Raw genomic sequence first — 27517 nt, forward strand, 5'->3', positions numbered from 1 at the left:
GAAATGGAAACAGAGGATTTAAAGGTTAAGTAGCCTGTCAAGGATCCACCACTGGCAAGGGGCAGCAATGGGAATAATCCCCAAGACAGTTTTAACCTCTACACTCTACTAGAAGGGAGAAAAGAGTGCAGGCTTGTATCTGATCTTCAATCATTGAGAGCAATCCCAGGCACTATAGGCCATCCAGCACAATGGTGTCGAGAACAGCTGTTAAGGAAACACAAAAGACCAAAACACACAGGGAATGATACTCGACTTCACTGATAATGAAAGTGTGCACCTACCAAACTGGCAAAGGACAATAATGTCCTGAGTTGGCAAGTGCAGAAAAATGAGCAACTCCCACACCACTGAAAAGATTATGAAATGATGTGTCCTTTCAGGGCAGGGCAATCCAGGAAAACACACCATATAGAAAATGAACACAGCCTGTGACCCCATGACAATCCTTTCTAGGAATGCATCCTAAAGGTGCATGGAGATATATGTGAAAGGCTAATCTGTATGGCAGCACTGTTTTCAAGAGTAAAACACTAGAAATGACCTAAATGTCCATTAAAAGAGGACAGGTATGTGAAGTTACGTGGTAGAGGATATCATTGTTTGAGCTATCTGAAAAGATAAGGTATAGCTCTATGCATTGATATGAAACATCAGCCACAGTATTCTGAAAAAAAAGGGAATTACAGGTGTATTAATACATTAGTAGTGTGAAAACCTATCTCCCACTGAAAGGCCTAGAGGGATAATTAATGTACCAATGTTTATTGGGCATGGGGGCTTTCATTTTCTACTTCATACACACTTTGTGGTGTGAAATCTTTTGGAATAAGCATCCTTACAATCAGCCAGATGTTAGAGATAAATTTTATTACAATTTTCCCCTCATGTCAAATGGATCTAGCTTCTATCCAAATTCTGCTAGCTGCTAACGGCTGGGTTACTAATTCTCACAAAACCTCAATTTTCTCCTAGGAGCCACTGTTGGGATAAGAATGCCTATTATCGGGACGCCTGGGTGGCTCCACAGTTGAACATCTGCCTTCGACCCGGGGCGTGATCCTAGAGTCCCAGGATTGAGTCCCACGTCAGGCTCCCTTCATGGAGCCTGCTTCTCTCTGCCTCTCTCTTTTTCTGTGTCTCTCATGAATAAATAAATAAATCTTAAAAAAAAAGAGAGAGAGAGAGAGAGAGAATGCCTATTGTCTACTCTCAGGCTACATCCTTGGCTTTCCTTCCTGGTGCTCACCAGGACAGTACACACAACCCTGCATGTTGGGACAAGGGTTTGCTGGGTTAAGAGCCCCTTAAGGGTAGGTCTGTGTGCTCATGCATCTCTGGTGTCTCAGGGTCCCCCAGAACACCTAGTACAAAGAGATGATCAAGTAGTAATTAATAAGCAAGAAAATCTACAGCTAGCATATTTAACCAATACTAGTAATGTAAGATATTTCACTTTCAAGAGAATTTTGGAAAAAATATTTATGAATCCTTGAAACCCCATACACACTCCAAATATTTTAAAAGTATAAAACTGATCTACCAGGGGGCCTGAAATGGCTCAGTCGGTCAAGCATCTACCTTCGACTCAGGTCATGATCCTGGGGTTCTGGGACCGAACCCTAAGTCAGACACCCTGCTCAGTGGGGAGTCTGCTACACTCTCTCCCCCTGCCCATCCCCCCACTCATGAGCACCCTCTATTTCAAATAAATAAATAAAAACTTTAAAAATAAATAAATAAATAAAAATGATCTATCTAAATTTCTTCATTGCAGAGTTGATGAAAGACGTCTAAATTTTCCATATTCCTGCTTTGAAAGTTTAAAAAATATTTCAGTCCACTCATCTGAAATTACAATTTAGACTTACCTAACTCAGAAACAAAATCTGTCATCTCCAAAGTTCCCTACCCTATGGGTGATAAATTCTTTCCCATAACCAAACAGTGCCATGCATTTACTCGAGTGCAGAGTGCAGAATGCTATACACGAACATATGATCAGAATTAAGTCTGTCAGCTTTTACAGCTAGTTCCTCTCTACTTACTCATCCCCTGCATGGCTAAATTTTAACACAGAACCACCTGAGTGGCAGTGTGACCAAGAGGAAAGTACTAGGGTAGAAGATGGGACTTACTGTGCTATCTCAAAGGGCCCATCTATATCTAGACCATAATAACCCCTTCTCTCCAGGTGAACAAAATGTACAATGAAATAACAAATGTGACTTACTTTTGAGTTCTCAGAAAAGTCCTACACATGAGGTACTTGGGCAGCTCCATGGGTTAAACAGCTGCCTTAGGTTCGAATCATGGTCCCAGGGTCCCAGGATCCAGTCCCACATCAGGCTACCTGCTCAGTGGGGAGCCTACTTCTCCCTCTGCCTGCCACTTCTGCTTGTGCACTCTCTCTCTCTGTCAGATAAATAAATAAAATCTTAAAAAAAAAAAAAAAGTCCTACACAAAGGTATTGTCAAATCCAATAACTAACCAAAGTGTTTACATCATAACCAAAAGTAACTAAATGAAAACACTACAGTGACACAGTTTCCTTCATTTTCAAGCAGGCTAATCACCATACTCCTAATTTGACAATAAACTAAGGTTTTAAATGGAATTCTAGTAATTTCCTTTTCAAGACAGAATGTAGCGCCTTCACCAGATGACCAAACTTAACATGACCAGTAAACAGGACGAAGAGATGTCACGTGCCCCTGTGTGACACCCTGAGGAAAGACACACCACCGCCCATGCATTACTCTGGCCAAAAAAGGCTTAACCTAAATCTAAACAGGAGGAAAAAAAAAAACTACTTTGCTAATTAGGTTGCTATTTTGGCCACCTCAAAGAGATGTCTAATTTCTGAAAGCCACTACAGTATAATATTTGCTGTCTTTCATAAAGTTTTCTCTGCTGTACCCATGCCAAAAACTACTACAAAGAAGCAAATTGATGACATTTTCCCTCCAATGATTAACTTCCATATACTTTCATGCAACAAATATCTATTGAGCACCTGCCATTATGTCAAACACTGTTCTAGGCACTGGGGATGCATCAGTAAACACCATAGACAACAATTCTCCCCTTCAGAGCTGAACTGCATTCTAGTGAGGATCAAGTCAGAGTAAGTAGGTAAAATATAAATAAATAATTAAAAGGCAAAACAAGAAAAACCACAGCACAGAAGGAAGGGGGACAGGTAGTTTTAAGGAAAGGGTGTGATTTTAGAGTGGGTGGTACAGGGAATTCTCCCAGGGAAAAGGACTCTGAGGATGTGGAAGGAGCTGACAAGGAAGCTGGACAACCAAGAGGACTGCTGGGGATTGGGGGATGGGGGGTGGGCAGAGACCATGAGGTAGGCCTCCCTGCCCCCCCCCGCCCCCAGAACCCCCAGACCCCCCCCAAGTGTCCCAGGGAAGCCACTGCGCAGGGTGCAGCAAGGAGGAAGGTGAGCCACGGAAGCACTGTGGAGGAGGGGCCGCTGTGACTTGGGCTCTGGCACTGGCTCTGTGGATGGAAAGAGCCTGCAGAGTGAGGGCAGGGAGCAGACCAGGGAGGGCGCCGGCCGCGGCCAGGCTGCAGGAAGAAATGGCCGCTGAAGCAGGGGGGTGAAGTGGAGGTGCAAGTTGTCTGATTCTGCACATACGTGGTAGAGCCAACAGGATCTGAGGATGAATCTGATGCAGTGAGAGAGAGGAGTAAAGAGAATTCCAAGGTTCCCATCAACACCTCCGTGTGATAAAGGTTCTGAAAGCAATGCTGGTGGAAAGCACCTCAACTCGCTGTGCCCTCTTGCTGTGCACCACAGTCCTATGAGGCAGGCTGTGCAGGGTCAGTGTTTCCACCTTTTCTAAATGCAAGAACGAGGCCTGAATGGGTGTTTTGTCCATACATAGCAGTACTGGAAACAAAACAGGAGCCTAGATTTCCTTCCCAAGTTCAGGGTTTTTTCCATTATATCATGTAGTTGGGTTTTTGTTTCCCATTTTTTTTTTAAGGTAAAAGGTTACCATATACAAAATATACAGAAAATGGAGAAGCCTTGTTCTGGGACATTTTAATGGCTTGCTGGTACCCAAGAACTTGCTAACGTGAACTCTTCTGCACCAAGAGATCAGCAAGTGCTTTTTACCAAACTGTCAGGTATATGCAGGGCCATCTGTATGCTGAGAAGCTCCCTGACGTTTGGCCCTGGCTGGTTCTAGAAGGAATATATACAACTAGAAGAACAGCAGTGGCCCATCCATCCTTATTTATAGAAAAAGCACCTCAAATTTTAGCCCCATGTTGTCACCTATCTACCCTCATCTGTTTTAGGAGGCAAATCATGTCAACATTACTGCGTTTCTTTAACATCACCTCTAAACCCTAATATCTCTCTCCAATCACATTCCTTGCAGATCGTAGGAGACCTTCCTTTAGCTATCCTGTACACCCAAACAAGTCCGACAGACTATTTCTCTCTTGTCACTGCCAGAATTCCTTTTCACTGCCCACTGTACCACGTGCACCCTCAATGCCCACCACCACCCTTACCAGCCTAAGTCCATCCATTCATTCATTCATTCACTGAGCACATCTCTGATGGGAGCTAAGCCCGCTGTAAGCACCCAGATTTCCGGTTCCCCACCGGCAGACATGGAATACTAATTATAAATGGGATAAAGGTTATGAAAGCAGAACAGGCAGCCGAGGCCAAGGGACGGTGGGGGCGGGGGGGGGGGGGGGGGAGGAGGTGCTAACCAGTGCTACAGCCAGGGCAGGTCTCTCTGGGTAATGACCAGAGGGGAAGGTGGGGCAGAAACCAGGCAAATGAGGGAAGGCAGGTGGGTCAAGCTCCAAGCGGTCAGAGTGGCTCAAACAACACTAGAGAGAGAGAGAGAGAGAGAGAGAGAGAGAGCAGGATATTTGAGGAGGGCAGTACACCTAACCAGAAAGGCCAGGGAGCAAGTCCGGGAGGACCAAGGGGCAAGAGCACTTCAGAAATCACATCAAAACTCCTGGCCTGGGGCAGCCCCGGTGGCCCAGCGGTTTAGCGCCACCTTTGGCCCGGGGTGTGATCCTGGAGACCCGAGATCAAGTCCCACATCAGGCTCCCTGCATGGAGACTGGTTCTCCCTCTGCCTGTGTCTCTGCCTCTCTCTTTCTCTGTGTCTGTCATGAATAAATAAAATCTTTTAAAACAAAAACAAAAGCTCCTAGCCTGTATGAAGACAATGAGAAGTTGATGCAGAGTGTTAAGCAGAGAAGTGAAAAGATCAGGCTTTTGGGGGGAAAGGTCATTTTAATTACATGATACTTCTTCCTTGATTTCATGTAGAATCTCTGTTGGGTTACCCCACACAGCAACAGCTCTAGAAGAGCTCTTCATCAGCTCTGGCCACCTCCTCCAAAGCTTCTGGCCTCTAGACAGTCAACACCCTGTAGAGAACGTTGCCTCTGCAAACAAAACAATGTTTTGATCCTGTCGTTCTCATTTCAGAATTGTGATTGCTTCTGCCTACTGATCCTAACTGTACAGTAACGGCCCGTCACCCACTGCGTTCTAGAAAAAAAAGCACACTAACAAGTTGCTCCTCCAATATAGCACTGCTTTTAAATTAAAATAAACAAAAACTACCTTAAAACGTTCACACAAGCTTCTACAGCAATTTAATTTGGAAGGAGTTCTTTCCTTTTCACCGATATATGTTAAAATATTTTATATTTTTTAAGATTTTATTTTATATATAGTAGGAGAGACCGTGAGCAAGAGGAGGAGCAGAGGGAGAGAAACAAAGAGTATCTCAAGGGCTCAATCTCAGGACCCTGAGATCATGACAAGAGCCAAAATCAAGAGTCGAATGCTTAACCTAACCCACTGAGGCACACAGCGCCCCTGTACCGAAATATTTTATTTTATTTTATTTATTTTTTTTTTATGTTGAAATATTTTAAAATAAAAAGAATACGCTGCCTAGGATTTCCTTCAAGTAATACAGAACCTGGGGGAAGCTGACAAGTATGTGAATGAAGTACATCTGGCTATGACAGCTGATTCTACTATTCTGTCTCCTTTTGTGTGTTAGAAGGGGTTCTACTATCTGGGCATCTGAAGCACCTCAAAGTACTCAAACTCTACATAGAATCCCCTTCTTTTGTTCTGTTACTTTCCCTGAAAGTTGATGTTGCTTAGAATGATAGCAAACTTAACCATCAAAGATTAAGCTATTGCGATCTAACTTTTGTTACAAAAGAGAAAATTCCAATTTTAGGGCAAATACCTCAATGAAGCATTTGGATTTTTTTTTTTTTAAGATTTTATTTATTTATTCATGAGAGACACAGAGAGAGAGGCAGAGATGAAGGCAGAGGGAGAAGCAGGCTCCACTGGGAGCCTGATGTGGAACTTGATCCTGTGTCTTCATGATCACACTCTGGGCCAAAGGCAGACACCAAACTACTGAGCCACCCAGGAATCCCCTGGATTTATTTTTTAAAAACAGTCCTGCCTAAACATCTTCCTTCCACCAAATTTATTTTAGTCTCACAATTCTTAGCATTATGGATTTATAAAGTGTGAATAATTTGTGTTAATAGATACGTTTCCAATCACCCTCTACCATCAACTTAAATATCTTCTACTTCATTTGTAACTCTATATATGAAAAATGGTCATTACATGTGGTAAACTGGCTTACAGAATCACTGACTTCCAAGGCTGAAAAGAACATTCAAGGCTCCCCAACCAGTCATTTGATGTTTTTGTCTTTAGATTAACATGCATATGCAACCTGGTAAGTTTTAGTGGGTAATTTAATGCTACACACTACATACACTACGTACAGTAGAAAATGTGGAGGATCAGGAAAACTTGTTTTGTCCACAATGGTGGATCAATTACTCGTGCCTTCCTAGTATCTCACACTAAATAATTATGGCTCAAGGAAATAACACTAATATCTCTATGTCGTCTTAGAGTTTCCACTGTAGACAATTACAGGCTACAAAAAAAATTTTGTGCTCACCTTCTGCATAGCAAACTTTACCATACTGTGTTCAGTCGTTGGAGCTTCCCCACAATTAGTGTGAGAAATAACACCATTTCCACTCTCGCTCAACATTTAAAGTCAAAGTCATCAAACAGCGGAAGATTTCATTACCACCCTGTACTGACAGAGACCAATATTAATTATTATTTGAATTAACCTCTGAGCCATGGTTTTCATCAGTACTCAGAAAAGACAGGGACAATTTCTAATTACATGCCACCCTCATTATAAGTCACTAGGCCACAAAGCTGTATCTGATGGGGCTGCCACCCTGTGCCTTGAAACTGCTTTGGACTTCTATTACTGAACATTCTCATCTCATTTACACAGAAATGGAACTCGGCACTCAGAGATACTTTCCCCAGGAGCTACCACATTTTTCCTTTAAAATTGTGATGGGGGTGGCACCTGGGTGGCTCAGTGGTTAAACACCTCTTCAGGTCAGGTCAGAATCCTAGGATCCTGGGATCGAGTCAACATCAGGCTTCTGGCAAGGAGCCTGCTCCTCCCTCCACCTGTGTCTCTGCCTCTTTCTGTGTGTCTCTCATGAATAAATAAATAAAAATGTTTTTTGAACTGACTGGGCGGGGGGGAGGGAGACGCCTGGGTGGCTGAGTGGTTGAGCACATGCCTTCAGCCCAGGGCATGATCCTGGAGTTCTAGGATCGAGTCCCACGTTGGACTCCCTGCATGGAGCCTGCTTCTCCCTCTGCCTGTGTCTCTGCTTCTGTGTGTGTGTGTGTGTGTGTGTGTGTGTCATGAATAAATAAATAAAATCTTTAAAAAAATTTTTTTAATAAAAATAAAAATTGTGATGGGGAACTGTACATAAGTCTATTAGCAAAAGTCCTTTAATGCAAGGTAAACAGTACGAAGTGTTGACACTTAACTGAAACATTGAGTTTTATTTCTCTCTTCCACCACCAACCCTAGTCTCATTCTCCAAAGATAATCAACTTAACTGTCTCTTAGATGTCCTTCCCTGCCCATGCGTGCACATACAGATGTGTCTGCACACATCAGGTATTTTAATCAGGAATTTGGGAGATAAACATGCAAGCTGTCCATCAACATCTCAGCCACAGTCATTCCTTGGTGAAGTTTCACTGCTGTCCTCTGCCAAATACACTGCCCTTTGAGGTACACATTCCATTCTATTGTTAGAAAAATGAAGCATTTTCAAATCCTAAAAGTTTTAGGTTAATCATCTGTGACACAAATATTCACATTTAAAATATCTCAAGATTAAGGATTTAGGTGTGGCACTATACGATTCCTTAAATGTCAAGAGGAATGGAGACCAGATAAAAACAAATCTATGTGTTCTCAACAAAAAAAAGACAGAGTTTCTGAATTTTGATTAGAACACAATTTTAAACTTGACAAAACCACTGGTACAGCCACTGTAAAAAACAGTATGAGGTTTCTCAAAAAGTTAAAAATAGAAATACCACGATCCATGATCCAGAAATCCCATGCCTAGGTATTTACCCAAAGAAAATGAAAACACTAATTCAAAAAGATATGCACCCCTATGTTTACTGCAGCATTATTTACAATAGCTGAGACACAGAAACAACCCAAGTGTCTATCAAAAGACAAATGGATAAAGACAGGGTACGTGTGTATGTATGTATACGTACACACAGGTGCACACACACTGGAATATTATTCCACCATTAAAATGATGAGATCTTAGGGTGCTTGAGTGGCTCAGTCAGTTAAGCATCCAATTCTTGATTTTGGCTCCAGTCATGATCTCAGAGTCCTAAGATGGAGCCCCACATCACCTCTACACTCAATGGGGAGTCTGCTTGGGTTTCTCTCTCTCACTCCCCACCCTCCACACTTAAATCTTAAAAAAAAAAAAAAAAAAAAAAAGATGAGATTTTACCATCTATAACAACATGCATGGATCTAGACATGCAGACAATAACACACATTTACTTAACGCTTAGTAGAATTAGAGAAAAACAAATACTACGATTTCACTTACAAGTGAAATCTAAAAAACAAGACAAAAACCAGAAACAGACCCATAAATAAATACAGAGAATAAACTGATGGTTGCCAGAGGGCAGGGTGGTTGGGGATGGGCGGAGTGGGAGATAACAGGCTTCCAGTTACAGAATGAGTAAGTCACAGTGCATCTGGGTGGCTCAGTCGGTTAAGTATCTGCCTTCAGCTCAGGTCATGATCTCAGGGTCCTATGATTAAGCCCCAAGTCAGGCTCCCTCCTCAGCGGGGAGTCTGCTTCTCCCTCTACCGCTGCCCCTCCCCCCACATATTCTCTCTCTCTCTCTCTCTCTCTCTCTCTCTAATAAATAAAATCTTAAAAAAAAAAAAAAGAAGAAGTCACAGAGATGAAAGGCACAGCACAGGGAATACACAGTCAATGGTATTGTCATAGTGTTGTATGGTGCAGATGGTAGCTACACTGTAGTGAGCATAGTATAATGTATAAACTTGTCAAATCACTATATTGTACACCTGAAACTAACATAACATTGCATGTCAACTATACTTCAATTAAAAAAATAAAATTAAGATCAGGAAAAAAATAAACTCGGCAAAATCAACTGTGTGTTAGAACAATAACTTACCAATTTTACTACAGTTGGTACAATGAAGGAAGACAGGATGTCATTATCCACAAGATAGAGAGAGAGGTCTAACCTGATGTATTCTAAATACAACTGTCCCATTTCTTGGCCATACACATGGCAATCATGGCATCCATCCTCCACGGGGTTAGTGCTTCAAGGGTGAGTGAATATTGTTTGTTACTGAAAAGAGCACTATGGGGACCAACATCATCAGTAAGACAAAGGTGAATTTTAAAAATCAAAAGTCTACACAAGAGTTATATTGAATTAAAAACAGGTATCTTGCTATCTAAAATTTCCTTCAAAGATCCTACCTTCCCACTCCCCATTTTATCAATATAAAAGAACCTTTCATCTCAACAAGATGTAAAGAAGAAACTGGTATTTGAAGAATTCGTTCCTAAAAACTAAGAGTGAATTTTTGTAAACACTTCAAAAACAACTATCATAAACTAAGGAGATTAAATCCTGAGATTTAAAACAATCTCCAGGGATACCTGAGTGGCTCAGTGGTTGAGCGTCTGCCTTTGGCTCAGGGAGTGATCCCGGAGTCTGGGATCGGGTCCCGCATCGGGCTCCTTGTGGAGAGCCTGCTTCTCCCTCTGCCTGTCTGCCTCTCTCTCTCTCTCTCTCTCTCTCTCTCGAATGAATGAATGAATGAAATCTTTTTAAAAAATAGGAATAAAACAATCTTCAAAACTATTCCTACCAACTCATATCTGTGAATCTCCAGTTTTAAATGTCACTAATAACAAATTACAAATACTTGAATTTATACAAATTACAACTATAAGATACCTTTAAACTCCTCTGTAAGAAATCACTATCTTTAAATGTCCATATCTATTATGATCTCAAGAGATAAAAATTTTAACTAAAGTTTCCTTTCACTCTTAGAGTTTCAATTTCTATTTAAAAACCAAAACATATATAGGATGTGAGTGATACTGCACTAGGTCCTAGGAATAAAAAGTAAACAAGAAATGCTTGATGAACTCAGTCTAGTGAGAAGAGCAAAGAGAAAAGTAACAATGATACAATGTGATTTAGCACTATAATAATTTAGTTTACAAGATAATCTCTCACTTAAGAGTTTTTACTTAGTCTTCAATTAAACCAAACTCCTTTAGGCTGTTTACTGGCTTCTATGGGGATGCAAAAATAATAACAATAAGCCTCAGTGATTTTTATACTATATTTACCTTCCCTACTTCCTCTAACTTTACACTAAATTCACAGGATTCCCTCCTTTAAGGGACTCTATCATTTTTTCAAGTTAATTGATATTAACTTGATAGGTAATATTACCACCTATACAAAAGCACCTTGGTTACTTATTAGAGAATGTACAACTACCTATTTTAGAAATCAGAACCTAATGGGAATAATCAGGAAAGTACTAACTAAAAAAAAGATTACAGTAGCCCTAGACATCTCCAAAGAGCAGATAACATAAAAGAAAACAGCAATGTAAAGCAGTACAATTTTAGAAATTCAGCAAAAAGAAGCCTGCTGCAGGCAGAGATGGAGCAGAAGCACCAAGGACAAGAGCAAGATGTTGCCATGTTTACCTTTGTACCTCACTTGTGTGTTTACTCATTTACTGATGCAATAATCTACACGGAGACATGTGCCCTCAAATAACTAGAAAGAGAAGACAATGTAAGACAGGGAAGTTGCATTCCATTGAAAATAATTAGAAATGTCATTCCAGAAGAGGTAGCATTTGAGACAGAACGGGAAGGCAAGCAAGATTCTGACAGGCAAAGATAGGTCTGAGAAGACAAAAAGGTACTTGCAATAGAGCGAGCAAGAGTAAATCTACTGAAGAGGGGAACTATCGTGTGTTTAGGGACCATGAGTGCTCCAGGTGAGCCTGAATATGGGATACATTTTAACAAGAGGAGGGACTATGGTTAGAAAGTTAGATTGGCATTAAGAATGGAAGACCTGGGGATCCCTGGGTGGCGCAGCGGTTTGGCGCCTGCCTTTGGCCCAGGGCGCGATCCTGGAGACCCGGGATCGAATCCCACGTCGGGCTCCCGGTGCATGGAGCCTGCTTCTCCCTCTGCCTGTGTCTCTGCCTCTCTCTCTCTCTCTCTCTCTGTGACTATCATAAATAAAAAAAAAAAAAATTAAATAAAAAAAAAAAAAAAAAAAAAAAAGAATGGAAGACCTGGGAGGCCTGGGTGGCTCTGCGGTTAAGTGTCTGCCTTCGGCTCAGGACATGATCCTGGAGATCGAGTCCCACATCGGGCTCCCTGCATGGAGCCTGCTTCTCCCTCTGCCTAGGTCTCTGCCTCTCTCTCTCTCTCTCATGAATAAATAAAATCTTTGAAAAAAAAGAATGGAAGACCTGAGTGCAGGCAGGCAATCTTGTATTCAAGGGGGAAAAACAAAAAAAGGGTGTGCAGAATGTGAAATGGGGAGATGTGGGCACTGGGGCAGCTTCTCTAACACACAGGTGGAGGACTCCTGTGGTGAGAAGTCTTTGCAGGAGTCCAGCAGAGGTGGCCAAGAGACACTGAAACGTGGGCAAGATCTGAGAGGCCACATCAGGGGAGAAAGAATCTACAAATCTACAAACTTCAACAACATTCTATATATGGGGTAAGAGAGTCAAAGTAGAAGTGAAATGGAGACAGTATTTGTGGGTGACTGGGGAAGCACAATGTGGTTTCAAAGGCGTGATACCCAAAGCACAGGTCTGGTGTCCTCCATCCTTCCAAGGCTCCCTCTGACTATGAAATAAAACCAGCCTCATTTGAAAAGCCCTTCTTATGCTCATCTTCATACCCTCTATCTCACAGGTCAAATTCTTCCCAGGTCCTAGTATGAAGCTTTACTGTCTTTTGCACATGTCTTTCCTCCTCCACTTCCCACCACCCTTCCTTTAAACCCTGCACAGAGGCCAATTCCTCTGTATTCTCCCCAACACTTTCACTGGCCGAATATTACCAACATTTAAGGTCTTAACCCTTAGTATTTGACTCAACTGTGAATTTGCATGCACCTAGCCTTGCCGTAGAAGAGTGTGAGTTTTCAACAGCTACCCAATGCTGACACTCCATTCTTCAGAATTACTATTAAGATCCCTGAAAGTTAACTCTTAGAGAGGGGTAACTTGTAAACTTTTTCCATTAATCCAATCCATTAATCAGTAATTGAGACATGTGTTACATTATAAGATGTATAATAAGTTATACCATTTCATGGGGAACAAGTGCATGACATTTAAGAGTAAGATAGTAAATTATAATCTTCTAATTTAACTGGGCTAGAGCAGAGTCACTCAAGAGGAAGAAAGCAAAGCAGTCAAATTCCTTTCCACAGAGAGAGATGCCAGTCAAGGAAGACTCCTAGATGCACTGACTCACAATATTTTAATTGAAATCACTATCAATAAATCCAGTTTTGTCAATATTTGCATATTTCAGCCACTGTAGATACAGAAATAGAGGTTCCAAGATATTAACATCAAAAGGTGTTTTTTTATTAATAATCCAATTTTATACCACAGATTAAGAACTATGCAAAATCCTGATATTAACATGCATTTTTAAAGATCTTTGTAGATTAGCAAACAGTGTTAAAAGAACTTCCCTCTTCTTAATGAAAATTAACAGCACAATGACATTTTTAAATGGCAAAATATTTTAACCTGTAAGTTTAAACTTAAGGCATCAAATCACAGCTAAATTACTATACTTTTGTTCTCATAATTTGAAGATAAATGTGTTACTCGCTGATTTATCTTTTTATGTCTTACAACTCTAATTCTCACTTTTCATTATGACTATTCAACAACTGGTGCAATATCCTCTATTAACAAGAAGTTCCATAACATGCAATTATGTAGCAAGTGGTCTAGTGTCGCCCTTTGTTTTATCATCACCTACAATGTCCAGACACTGTTTTAACACAATCTATTTAGCATATTTTTCTATTTAATTATAGTGAAATTCTATCCAAGCACTAAAATATTCCCTGCTATCATTAAATTCACTATTTTACCAAGGGTTTAAAAATATTAAACACTATAAGTACGGGCCCTGCTAAATTATTCCTAACTACTTCCTGAATGTTACTGACAAGCAATTCTTAACGGCTCAACCACATGATACAAATTCAGATTTCCATCATTTTATTTATTTATTTTCTTTTGGTTTTGTTTATTTTAGAGAGAGAGGGGAAGAGAGCATGCATACACAAGTGGGGGGAGGGGCGGAGAGAGAAATCTCAAGCAGAACTCCCCAATGAGCATGGAGCCAGCCCCCAAAACTCAGATCACAACTTCAGCTGAAATCACCATTTAAGTAACTGACTGAGCCAACCGTGAGCCTCAAATTTCCAACATTTTAAATAACTTTGCATAAGCACAATTAGAAAACAAAGTATTAATCAGAAAACTTGCCACGCCACCCAACAGCAATCAGATTAAATCTATTAAATCTACATAATCACTATTGCATAAAAAGTCTTTGTGTATGTGTATTAGATACCTCATGAGGGATGCCTGGATGGCTCAGCAGTTGAGCATCTGCCTTTGGCTCACGACATGATCCTGGGGTCCCGGGATCGAGTCCCACATCGGGCTCCCTGCATGGGGCCTGCTTCTCCCTCTGCCTGTGTTGTGTCTCTGCCTCTCTCTCTGTGTGTCTCTCATGAATAAATAAATAAAATATTTTAAAAAGTAAAAATTAAAAAAAAATAGATACTTCATGATATGTGGAACTACATGGGGTCCACACACAAAAAAAAAATGTAACCCACCCTCTTAGGATGCCCATGGTAGATGTGGAAAGGCACTTGACTCTGTTTTGGAGTCGTGAGGACTGAAATCAAGTATGTCTCATCCATCTACTATACACGTGGCTTTGGGTAAATCCTGTTCCTTTTTCTACAGAATGCCATATGGATTATAGCACCAGTGTGTGTTAGAGTAAGCAACAAAATACAGTACAGATGTGATTCACTGTATAACATAATGTTGACCAACATTGGCTGAAGCAATGAACCATTACTCCATGTTGCCTTTCTCCCCGTTTTCTCTTCTGCATGTGTCACCATTATCTTTGTACTGTATATCTAAATCTAAAAAGTGGATGGTATGCATTTCTCTCAAGTCCAGGGATCAGACAATTAGCAAGAATCCTGCCATTTTTACTCTATGAGGTTACTTACAGATACGTTATCATAAGTTAAATTAGCAATATTCAGAATATAGTTAGGAATTATGGAGCTGGGCACATCTGAGTGCAGAGCACAATCACAGGACATGCTCGCCACTGTTCCTGTGGGACAGACCAAGCTCTCCCCAGTCCAGCCACTGAGCCTACAGGCAGGAGGACCACAGCTCAAGCTTACCTTCGTCAGGTCAGTAGTCCTTCCATGTCTACATTCAATGCCTGTTACCCACTCCATAGCTCCTTTTTATTTTTTTTTAAACAACTGGTTAACAGTTGTACTTTGACCAGTCTGTGCAATTACCTGATTAGTTACCATCTTTCCCACTAGCCTTGGGCACCTGGTATAGTTTTGCTCACCTCTATACCCAACACTCTGCATGGTGCCCACAGACACTCATAATTACTTTTATGGATCAGCAAATAAACAGGAGACAACTAATCCTATAGCCAATACCTTAGGGAAGATGAGATAAAATTCATGATCAAGTGCATGTGCACTGAGGAAAGTCAAAAGAGAAATTTGTCTACAAGTGGGTTTAAAAGTTTAAAAAAAGGGGTGAGGGGACATGAAGTTAAAAAGGCCCTAGGGCTGACGGGTCACAGTTCAGAGAAGGGCAGAGGGGAGGGTCACGCTAGAGGGAAGAGGGAGACCTGGGACACAAGGGACAATCTGCGTCCCAACTGACACGTAGATCCAGGAACTGAGACATGCTTAACCAAGATTAATTTGGCAGAAGGACGTCTGATACAGAAGGGAGTTGCAAGCTGTTTCAGAGATGAGGCGGAACCACAGCTTGGATTCAGTAAATGGCTGGATGCAGGGGGCGCCTGGGTGGCTCAGGGTTGAGCATCTGCCTGCAGCCCAGGGCGAGATCCCGAGGTCCTAGGATCAAGTCCCACATCAGACAACCCGCAGGGAGCCTCCTTCTCCCTCTGCCTGTGTCTCTGCCTCTCTCTGTGTCTCTCATGAATAAATAAAATATTTTTTTTTTTAATAAATAAAATCTTAAAAAAAAAAAACTGGCTGGACACAGGGAAGGAGAGTGGTCTGGGAGACTGAAATTGAAAGAAGTTGTCCAAGATGCCACCAGGATAGCAAGGCTGTTGGCCGGACAGCCCTTCCAGGACGGGTCGAACAACGTGGCATTCAGTTTACACTCAAAGACGAGATGTAATTTTAATGTTATGATGCAGCTAACCAAACAAGAGCTGAAGCACTGGCTCTAGTTACGGAAGCATTAGGAATCTATTTTTCCTTAGTGGCAAGGGTAGGGGTTGGCAGAGTAGAGACTATAATTTCTACTGATAGAGTTCAAACCAAATAGGATTTTAAGAATTTACCTAAAACAGCTTCTGAGGCTTAAGTACTATAATGGGGAAAATGAAAGTACAAATGGCCTTTCTTTCTTGCTTTATTTTCTTCTGTTTCCCTACTTTGACCAATGAGAGGAAGAGAAAGCAATGAGATTCTAACATGTTCTCCTCTAATCTCTCCATTTCAGCACTACCACCAGTTAACTGGCCAAAGGCATTTTATGCAAGAATTAAGATTATGCACATTCACCATGGAAAATGGTTGCAGTCTGTTCACACCTCCCTTGAGTGGTCCCTCCCACACCGCCTGGCCAAGTGAACAAACAGCTGAGATTCACTAGGAGACTCTAGGATCTCCGAGTATAAACTAATTCCTTGTCACTTTTGACATGCCTCTCACCAGCAACTGAAATGCTTGGATAGAGGACCCCTGGGTGGCTTAGTGGTTCACCGTCTGCCTTCAGTTCAGGGAGTGATCCCAGGGTCTGGGATCAAGTCCCACATTGAGCTCCTTGCAGGGAGCCTGCTTCTCCCTCTGTCTATGTCTCAGCCTCTCTCTCTGTGTCTCTCATGAAGAAAGAAAGAAAGAAAGAAAGAAAGAAAGAAAGAAAGAAAGAAAGAAAGAAAGAAAGAAAGAAAGAAAGAAAGAAAGAAAGAAAGAAAGAAGGAAAGAAAGAAAGAAAGAAGAAAAGAAAAGAAAAGAAAAGAAAAGAAAGAAAAGAAAAGAAAAGAAAAGAGAAATTAAAGAAATGCATGCTTGGAGAGGAAAAGGATTAGTAGAAGAGATTTTAAGTTTACAACTAAAACCACAGTCTCCACCTTCTCAGGAGCTTGTTGCTAGGAGGTCTTAATATAAAAAGCTTTACTTAAGGGACTAAATAGATTCCAGTTGTTCTCAGAAGTTGGAATGGATGGTTAAATTGAGGAAGAAACCAAAATAAGAGCTGCAAGAGGCAAAGTGTGATACAGATGCAATAACTGTATTTACCAATGTAGAAATCAGGAGGGACATCTTGTCTAAAACAAGTGTAATATTTGTTATAAGAAAATCCTGAAAAAAAAAAAAAAAAGAAAATCCTGCATTTTCCCAATTATACACCACCACATGTGGAAAATTACTGTTAAAGCAAGGGGGGAAAATAGCATCTAGTAAGTGCTCACTATAGACCAAGCACCATGCCAGGTGCTTTACACACCACACACACACCCACACACACCCATATAATCCTCACAAATAGCCCTCAAGTATTATCTCCCTCTATTTTCTATTTTGTAGATGAAGAAAATGAAATCGAAGCAATTGAGTAATTCTCTAGAATACAAAATTAGTCAGTAGAGGAGCTGGTTTTTCTTCATCTTGTCCTGCCTCCAAAAGCAGCACTGCAAGAGTGAAAGCACGGGTCCTCACTCCCCATCAACCAGTGCACCAGAGGCTTCAGGATTTGCACAAGAGGCAGAAAACAACCCTACAGCAGGGTAAACATCCTTTACAGAGAAATCAAACAAGCCACAGTGGTGATGGCTGCCTCTCCCCACCCCCGGCAAAGAGCGGGGGAGAACTTTCTTTTAAACATCCCCAGGAAGGTTAAAAATATCTCCTAAGTTCATTTGGAGCTGTCACTAAACCAAAAACCTTTCAAAGAACAGAGTTTCCTTCTCATCCAAACCCAGTTTTCCAAATAAAATTCATTCTTTAAAGATTTTATTATTTGATTAAAAGTTTTTCCAAGACAGAACTATATCAATACTCCCGTTACCCTGCATAGACGGCTGCACGGAAGAAGCAACTAGGGTACGTAACACAGTCGGCACGTCCGACGGCAGGCGCGGCTACCATACCCCCGGGGGTAAGAGACCCCCTCCCCCTTATAACTAGGAAGTCCACCCATTCCCAAACAAACGTCCAAATGTAATCACATACACAACGGGAGGAGGAAAAATAACCCACTTCGCCTTAAGGGATGTGCTTACTGGGAACTATATAAAAGGGCCAGTCCTCACACAGACACAGACCGGCCACCACACGGATGCGTGTGACTGAGGAGACTGGCTCTCTGAGCTGTGATGCCTTCGGCCACGACGAGCACTCACTGAGGACCTCCCGGAGAACTCAGGACCGTGTGCCTTCCCGGGGACTTCACACCAGCGGTGCCACTGACCTGGTGACCGAGACAGAGCTGCTGCTTATAAAGATGTGTTAACGGCGACTCTCGCTTCAGTTAACCGAGTCCGCTGATCTGCTCAAGTTGCAGCCACGTATCTGTTCCTACTGCAGGAGAGATCCCGGATTACTTCAAGGGTATGTCTGTGTACATATGTGTGCTCACTTTCCATCAGTTTATTTTCTAGCCCAGATACACATTACTCACAAACCTCACTCAGCTCAAAATTCAAATGAACATATTGTTCTAATCTGCGAAACCAGCCCACCATTTCTGGAAAGTATCACCTTCTGAGGCAATGACAGACTTGCCGGAGCTGCAACTCCGCTGCCCGTCGTCATCGTGCCCGTGGTTCTGCTTAGAGGGCGTGCGCCAGGCACTGGTCTCGCTACAGAAACTGAGCCTGGAGGATTTAAGTAGCTTTCCCAAGGTCACGTGGCACAGTGCGGAGTCTAAATTAGAACCAGGCTCCAGCTCCAGAACCCATGCTCTTAACTGTTAGGTTATACTGCCTCCGATGGCTCACGACAGCAGCTAAAGCATTTGAAAACTCCCACATATTCACAGACCTTTTGATTGGCTTCAGTGGCTACCCAGCCAGCACGGAAGCTGGCAGTATTTTTAAGTTTCTACAACTAACCACTTAGTTACTTGATGTGCCATCAACTCATCATGTTAGCCCAAACACAGTCCACTCCCAATTCTGTGATCTTGATTCCTTTGGTACTGTCTTCATCTAGTACAGTCTTCATCTAGTTTGGGCTAAAGATACATATGGAACCCGTGGCTTTCATCAGGTCAATATCCAATCTCAGCCCAGCAACTAATAAAAAAAAAACCTGTTAGATAGTGTGTACCTACACCAGAACAACCATTGCCTGTTATACTTATTCTAAGATAGTAATAAGCTTTTAGAAACGTCCTAGACCTAATCCGTGAAGGTGAAAAGCTGCCAGTATGGCTGGAAAGAGCCTAAGGCAAGCAATCACCAAGTATCAATTCAGTATTTAGTTTTATCCATGATGATCTTTTGAAATTTGACTGTTTAGAATCTAAAATATTTCCATAGAAACAATCTCTAGCTATGAAACAACAACAAACAAAAAGGGGGAAAAAAAAAAAAAACACTTGACCTAACCCATGATGCAGCTGAGAGGGTGGAATGTGACGGGTGATGCTAGAAGTCAGTGGAGCATGAGGCTGAAGAGGAGATGAAAGTTAATTCAACTGTAAGCTCCTTAAAGTCTTGCCCTATTTCTTACTCTAGTTTTCTATGCCCTCCACACCCCAGTAGATAAGGCTCTCGGGAAGGAAACAGAGGAGTTGGGACATGTTCCATAGGAATGAGGGGAGACACAGGGCTGGTTACACAGAACAGGCCATCTGAGGCTTTAAAAAAAAAAGAGAGAGAGAAGATAACATGTAATAAAACCACACCCATCACATAGCCCTGGCTTGTTCTAGATGACTAGAAACAATGTTAAAGTATCAGCATTTGGCAATTTTGAGATCATCTCAGTTCTTAATGGTCACATGAATTTTTTGGTGATGTTAAAATACTTGGTTACATCATTTAAGATATAGGAATCTATGGGATCAAACAGAGAAGCCCCTGTCACGTTGTACAAAGCACAGTTGTAGCACACTTGGCTACAACCTAAATCCTCATTGCCATATAAAAACCACTCCTTCTTAACCACATAATGCAGAGAGAAATCCAGAAAACCCTGACCAAGAAAGAAGTCACCAACAAAATGTTCTACTGGTAACTGCCACAGTCATACTTTTAATCTTTTCTTTTAAATATACTAATAACTAACTGTTCTCTGGGTGTGTTATGCTGTGATGCCAAGAATGCCAGTTAGCTACCATCTCTATGTGAAACCTTCAGTCATGCAAATAGATACTAGGGCTTGCAAATCTTTACATCCCTCACTTTCATCTTCTCTTTACAAAGAAACACAGCATACCATTACAACATTAGTAACTGCTCATTTTAATGAATGCTAGTATGTGCCAGGCATTGAAGAAGGTATGAACTCCATTTTACAAGTGAGGAAACTGAAACACGGAGGTTAATTAACTTGTTCAAGGTCCTAAAGGTAGTTAAGTTGTTGGAACTGGGTTTTAAACCCAGGTCATCTGATTCCAGAGCTCTTGGCTTTAACCTTTATACCGTGCTACTTTTCTGATCTCTAACTGTGCCTTTAAGAAATCTTTAAATTGTCATCATTTTATCTGCAGTTTTTCTTTCTTATGGCTGGTGGAGGAGGAAGCTCTGAGGTCACTGTAACAGGTCCACATTTGGGTTTGAAGAAGTCTACCTAACCTGAATTCTTTATATACTGGCCTCACACTATCTGATGCAAGATCCTCTTAAATTATCCTAGATACAAAGATATTAAAAGGGGTCCTTCCTTGCATTTTTATTACTGAGAAATTAGATTTTAAACTTCTTATAAACAAGAACCACTCATTTTACTACTTTTCCATATGTAAAATGTGGGCACTAGCCTCGTACAAAGCTCGGAATCTATACTCAAATACCTGATTGTTTGTCAAGTTAGATTTTTAGTGGTTAACAGTACATTGCTTGTTTTCCTGTGACTTTTAATAGATTTTGGCATCAGTCTTGTGGAATAGTCTCGGTGACACTGTTTTATGGTACCCAATGTGTTGACAGCAGTCTGGCAGATTAACACCACAAAAAGTTGCCCACTGTCTGCTTACATTAGGTCCAGTAGCCAAGCAGGGTCATGATGAAATACCTGATTCATGAGTCTATCTCTGCTGTACTCTATGTGCTATTCGCAACGTATGGAGCAAGGTGGGTTAGAGGTGGCACCAGGTGTGACTAAAGTGACATATAACTGTGAAATCTTTCTGCTCAAGATTAGAAGCTTAGGTTCCAATTTCAGATACATTCAGTTGATATTCCTTTCTGTTCAGCAAGCAAAACTGAAAAATACAAATAACTGTGAACTGAAGGTTTCCTGATTTTTTACTCACTTATCTAATCACTTCCAACACGTAATTTTCTTCCACATTTCAATATACCAGAAATAGGTCTGTCTTACAACTGATAACATCTTAGATTTGATGAAATAAAATAATAAAACAATTGCATATATATCCTGGATTCTATGATTTTGAAGTTTTATATTACCATCAACTCATAATTAACTTAGATGACAATGTTAACAACTTGTCTCTGTTCTTCTCCTGTTTGCCGTAGAAGATATAAGAATGTGAGATAAATGCAAGGTAACATAACTTGAAGGAGACAAAAGCTTTGAAGCTACTTTATTCTAAGTGCAAAGCTGTTACCCTCCTGTGAAGAAAATAGAGCCTGAAAGTTTCTCTAGGCTGCATGCAGCCCAAATGTTTCTTCTACGAGAAAGACACAATTCCAAGGTGAAAGAGTTCCAGATGCTAAAGTCTTCCTACTAACTTACATCAACTTGCTCCAAGACACAATAAGCCTTTTAACTCAAGCTCAAAAACCTCAAGGGCTTTCTCCTCCACCTCCCAAATATCAAAATCATGCTCACATATTTAAACAATTAGGTGAGACGTACAGAAGCTAGCACTAAATATGTCTGAAATTTGAGTGCTAAATGTGCAGTTAATATTAACCAAATTCAGATCCCATCTATAGAAATGTTTTTAAAGATGATTCTTGTTTTCAAGGGGAAAAGAAAAAGATGATTCTTGTTTTCTTTGACTTCAGAAAACTTAAAAAGGGGAGTAGAAAGGGTTGTTTAAATTCAACTTATGGCAGAACAAAATTTCTTTGGGATAGAAAAAAAATAAGCCAATTATTGGTAAGTGATCTAGAAAAAAGAAAAACCCAAGAGGAAGAAGTTGGGAGTGCTTGTTTCAAAAATATAACCAGCTAACATTATTTTTTCCAGAAGATTTCCCTGGCTATACCACAAAACACTGAAATATTGTTAGTCCTTCTTTCCGTATAAGGTACCGGATAGCTTCTTGGTGGTTACTGCTTTTCCTGATTATAAAAATATCTTTCAGTTCAAAAAAATAAAAAGATTAAAATAAGAACCACTTGCAATCTAAGTAACTAACATTTACTGAGTGCTAACAATACACAAAACACCGTGTGAATTATTTTAAATGCACTGTTACATTAATCTAAATAAGCCCAGGAGATAAGTACTATTATCATCCCCTTGTTACAACAAAAACCTGAATCTTAGATAAGTTTTAAAAATTTGCCTATGGTCATAGAGCTAATTAAGTCACTTGTCCAAAAGTCACATAGCCAATAAGCTGTTAGAGATTCAAACCAGATCTATGTAACTCTGGAATTTGAGCTTTTAACTAAGTGAAACTGCCAATTTCTGAAACCACTCATTTTTTTTTTAATTGATGTATTTTCCCTGTAGTCTTTTTCTATGCTTATAATTTAATTTGTATAAAATTGGGACCGCAGTTAATATTATTTCATACCCTATTCTTACACGCTTTATGTTTTTTTAAAAATATGATCTGTAATGCTTGTACAATATTCTAATATATAACACAAATTTAACCACTAGCAATTTTTCCACTCAGAAAAAATGCTGCAACTTCTTACTCATCATGGCTGACTGCACTTCAGATTTTTCCTTAGGATACACAGCTGATAACTTCAATGGCCATTTATAAACATCTTGAGACATAGAATCTCCAATTAAAAAAAAAAAAAAAAAAAGAATCTCCAATTTTGTTTTAAAATATTTGTGTTGGGACACCTGGGTGGCTCAGCGGTTGAGCGTCTGCCTTCCACTCAGGGCTTGATCCTGGATTCCCAGGATTGGGTCCCACATCGGGCTCCCTGCATGGAGCCTGCTTCTCCCTCTGCCTGTGTCTCTGCCTCTCTCTGTGTTTCTCATGAATAAAATAAAATCTTAAAAATAAATAAATAAATAATAAATACAATATTTGTGTTTACTGCACTTCAGACAGTACTGAGACTGCAAGTTTCACCATTATTCTGCCAGCATCAAGAGTATTTAATTTTTACTTATTTGACAAGGAGGAAAAAAGTATCTCATTTTTTTTTTTAATTTTTATTTATTTATGATAGTCTCACAGAGAGAGAGAGAGAGAGGCAGAGACACAGGCAGAGGGAGAAGCAGGCTCCATGCACCAGGAGCCCGATGTGGGATTCGATCCCGGGTCTCCAGGATCGCGCCCTGGGCCAAAGGCAGGCGCCAAACCGCTGCGCCACCCAGGGATCCCAAAAGTATCTCATTTTAATCTGCATTTCTTTTATTACTCCACAATCTGAAAATTTTCATGTTTAGTGGCAATTGAATTTTCTTCTATGTGTTACCTACTGATACCCTTTACTGCTTTTCCATTGTGCTCCAATTGGTTCTTTGCTGTATTCTCTCATAGAAAATGCTCAGGTGTCTTTTTAATGATGCACACAGACATACACAGAGTAGATGAAGTATAAAACACGAGATTGTTCTTCCTAATGTTGGAACACATACATTTAAAAGAAAGTTGACTCTCTTCCTCGGCGCCGCCTGCGGAGGTGGCAGCCATCGATCGCTGGGCATCCTGGCTGCCCTCAGACCTCTGGTGAAGCCCAAGACCGTTAAAAAGAGGACCAAGAAGTTCATCCGGCACCAGTCAGACCGATATGTCAAAATTAAGCGCAACTGGCGGAAACCCAGAGGCATTGACAATAGGGTACGCAGAAGATTCAAGGGCCAAATCTTGATGCCCAACATTGGTTACGGGAGCAACAAGAAAACAGCACATGCTGCCCAGTGGCTTCCGGAAGTTCCTAGTCCACAACGTCAAGGAGCTTGAAGTGCTGCTGATGTGCAACAAATCTTATTGTGCAGAGATTGCTCACAATGTATCCTCCAAGAACCTGCAAAGCCATTGTGGAAAGAGCAGCCCAGCTGGCCATCAGAGTCACCAATCCCAATGCCAGGCTGCGTAGCGAAGAAAATGAATAAACAGCTTATGTGCGCGTCATATTTGTGTTAATAAAACCATAAAACTACAAAATAAATAAATAAATAAATAAATAAATAAATAAATAAATAAATAAATAAACGAACGAACGAACGTTGAGGGGCGCCTGGGTGGCTCAGTTGGTTAAGTGTCTGCCTTGGGTTCAGGTTGTGTTCCAAGGGTCCTGGGATGGAGCCCCACATCAGGCTCCCTGCTCAGCAGAGAATCTGCTTCTCCCTCTCCCCATTGCCTGCCCTCGTCCCTACTTGTGCTCTGTGTGTGTGTGCCAAATAAATATATAAAATCTTTAAAATAATAAAAATCTAAAAAAAATAAAGCTGAACTAGAATAAACCAGTGAACTTCAGTCTGTAGTACTGTATTTGTATTGGCCTTCTTACAGACGCCTAAATTACCATCATGCTGTTTTGACTCTAAATGAGTAATATTAATATTCTATAGGATGCTGTCATGTTATTCTGACCCATGCAGTAAAGGACATTTACAAAAATAAAGTCAAGCTACATATGAAAATAATTCCAAAAAGGGACCCCTGGGTGGCTCAGTGGTTGACTACCTTGCCTTTGGCTAAGGTCATGATCCTGGGATCCTCAGGTCCCGGGATCGAGTCCCACATCAGGCTCCCCATGGGAAGCCTGCTTTTCCCTCTGCCTATGTCTCTGCCTCTCTCTCTCTCTCTCTCACGAATAAACAAAATCTTAAAAAAAAAAAAAATAGTTCCAAAATCATCTTGATAAGATCCTTTTATTTAAAACAATGAACAAACAAAAAAGGCTTAATATTTTGCCATTTCTTGACCTGCAAGTTGTACGACTTCATCAGTTCAGTAGTTTTACTTTGGAAACTTTCTAACATGATCATTTTTTTTTCGTTTTATACATCTTACACTGCTCAAGTGTTTTCTATTTCTCAATCTAATCTAAGCTCAGAATCTCAAACCTAAGTTCTCATGGAGGCCAGTCCTAGCTCCACACCAAGCCCCCTGCAGTGACTGGTTCCCCTCCCCCTCTGCACCCCCAGTCTCCACCTCTCCTCTCCAACGTCCCCTTAGTGTCCCCTTAGTCAGGGCTCACCTCGGCTGGCTGCCCAACTCCAACTGCTCTGACTTTTTGCCTCTAGTCCCTCTTCAACTGCAATCCATCACATGTTGCCAAACTAACCTTTCAACTCCATTCCATCACGTAATGGGAGTCAGGATCTAACACTCTGAACTTCCAATTTCGCCATAGCCCACACCCTCCTTGTCTATCCAAACCCTGCTCCTTTCTTCCTGACCAACTCTGATCCTCCCAGAGCCAGACGGCCATACTTGGCCACGCTCAGCCACAGCGGACTGACCCAGGGGCAGTGAGGAGGAGGGGACAGGTCCACAGCAGTGGCTGTGTCCTCCTCCAGCTCCTATTTTCCTGGGAAGGGCCCTGGGCATCAAAGTGCCCTGTGCTGGCCCCTGCAGGCTGCTCTCGGCTGGCCCACCCGTTCCTTGCCAGGACCCTTTGCTGACAGTGTCTCCCGTGATTTTGTTTGTGTTATTTGTCAGCTATCTCAAGCTACCAAAAGGCAGTGCAAGCCAGATCTCATGGTTTCCTTCTCCATTCCCAAGCCCTGCACTGGCTGCTTCCAGGTGTTACTAGGCCGACAGCATCACACCTTTTAGCACTTAATTGCACACTGTGCTGTCCTGTTCCACATTGTCATATGTGGGTTAATCTCACTTCCTAGCTATGGATAACAATTTCAGTACCTCCCACAGAACTAATCATTCTACATGGGCACACCTTCACAAACATCTAAGTCATATGAAAAAGACAACAAAAATATTCTGAAGGTCTGCATCCTCATAATTCTATTACCTTTGAAAGGAGTTCATGAGAATAACAGCTTTCACCAGGCACGTTCCAGATTTCCAAAAACCAAAGAGATTTTATTATAAACCTCACACAGAAATTGCCATTTTCTCTTTAGAGATGTAAATCTGAAAACATTATTGAATTTTTCCCTGCCGTTACTGGCCATGTCTTTGCATTCATTAAAGTCTTTCCTAGAATTGACTTGGGTACAGCCCTTTATGTAAAAGCTCACAGTGACATGAATTCAGATAGGTCCAGCTTTCTGTAACCCATTCCTAAAAGCCTGATGAACTCACAGCGAGCTCATAAGTCAGGCATCCTCCTGGGTTCTGGTGTTACTGAATGGTTCCTCATGCCACCATCACCCACTCCAGTAGGTACTTAGGTCATGCTCACTTCAGCAAGCAATTTTCTCCCAAAAGGATTTCAGGAGCCACTTTAACAGTTTCCCTCCAACACAATATTAGAATATGGACATTACCGCGCACTGGATTAACCCACAGTGAATCGTAAGTACCAAATCAAAACAACGCCACCATGGAGAAACACGTTTGGATCAAATGCCAAGACCATGGCAATGGGGTCTGAGGAGGTCAGAATAACTCTCACCTCCTCTTCCCCACCCACGTTCTGAACTAACTGGGAGACAGCCAAGCAAGAGGAGCCGCCTGCCACCCTGCCACGGAGAAGGCCGGCAAGGCCTCAGGCACAGGCACAAGGCCTGGCGCCGCCTGCGCTTGTCAGGCCCAGCTGCACACGGAGGCCTCTCTCTGGAGGCCGCCACGCAAGGAGCAGCAGGGCCCGCGCTCTGCGGGAAGCCGCGCCCCAGAGCAGGCTCCCTCTGAACTCCCGGGGCGGTGTGTGGGATGCTGGATGCCAGCGGGGGCCACCAGGCACAGAAGGTAGACGCGGACGCGGGTTACTGCTCTGCTCTCCAGGGCAAGCAACAAGGGCGGGCTGGGCCTGTGCTCTAATGGCCGAGCAGGCATCCCGGAGAGTGCGCTATAGTGGAAGAAGCAGGGATGCCGGGGCACAAGGCTGGGGCACCTCCAAAGAGAAGGAGGCAGCCAGGATCTGGGGAGCCAGGAACTGCTGACGTTCAGTGCAGGCATCAGGTGGAGAGTTGGGATCCAAGAGAAAGAGCTGCTTTCGGGTTTTCGGGACTTTGCTATGCTTCGGCAGAAAGGAGGAGACGTGAGGAAGACTTAGGTTTTAGACCAGATGGGGACATTAAATTAAGGACAGAAGTATGAGAGACGTACCAGAAACAAAAACATAGACTCAAGAGTTCCTCGTGTAGAAACGAGAGCTGAGGCCGTGGGCCGGACCTAGACCCAAGAGCAGACCAAGGCGGAAACCCTAAGAGCA

At 41.7% G+C, this 27517-nt stretch overlaps 1 protein-coding gene and 1 pseudogene across 3 annotated transcripts in view; one reads left to right on the plus strand and one right to left on the minus strand.

Moving 5' to 3' along the window:
* CHD7 (chromodomain helicase DNA binding protein 7) overlaps positions 1-27517 on the minus strand; it is a 192200-nt gene that overhangs the window by 150576 nt on the left and 14107 nt on the right. Inside the window, exon 1 of one of the 3 annotated variants that reach the window (XM_077876851.1) lies at positions 18304-18400. The exons of the other annotated variants lie outside the window; for them this stretch is intronic. The gene's annotated coding sequence lies outside the window, so the exon portion shown is untranslated. Of the gene's footprint in view, positions 1-18303; positions 18401-27517 lie in introns of those variants that run through there. 3 annotated transcript variants of the gene reach the window in all.
* On the plus strand, positions 18605-24303 carry LOC144300263 (large ribosomal subunit protein eL32 pseudogene; annotated as a pseudogene).

The sequence above is a fragment of the Canis aureus genome, chromosome 28 (genome assembly GCF_053574225.1).
Source record: "Canis aureus isolate CA01 chromosome 28, VMU_Caureus_v.1.0, whole genome shotgun sequence".
NCBI classification, from domain to species: domain Eukaryota; kingdom Metazoa; phylum Chordata; class Mammalia; order Carnivora; family Canidae; genus Canis; species Canis aureus.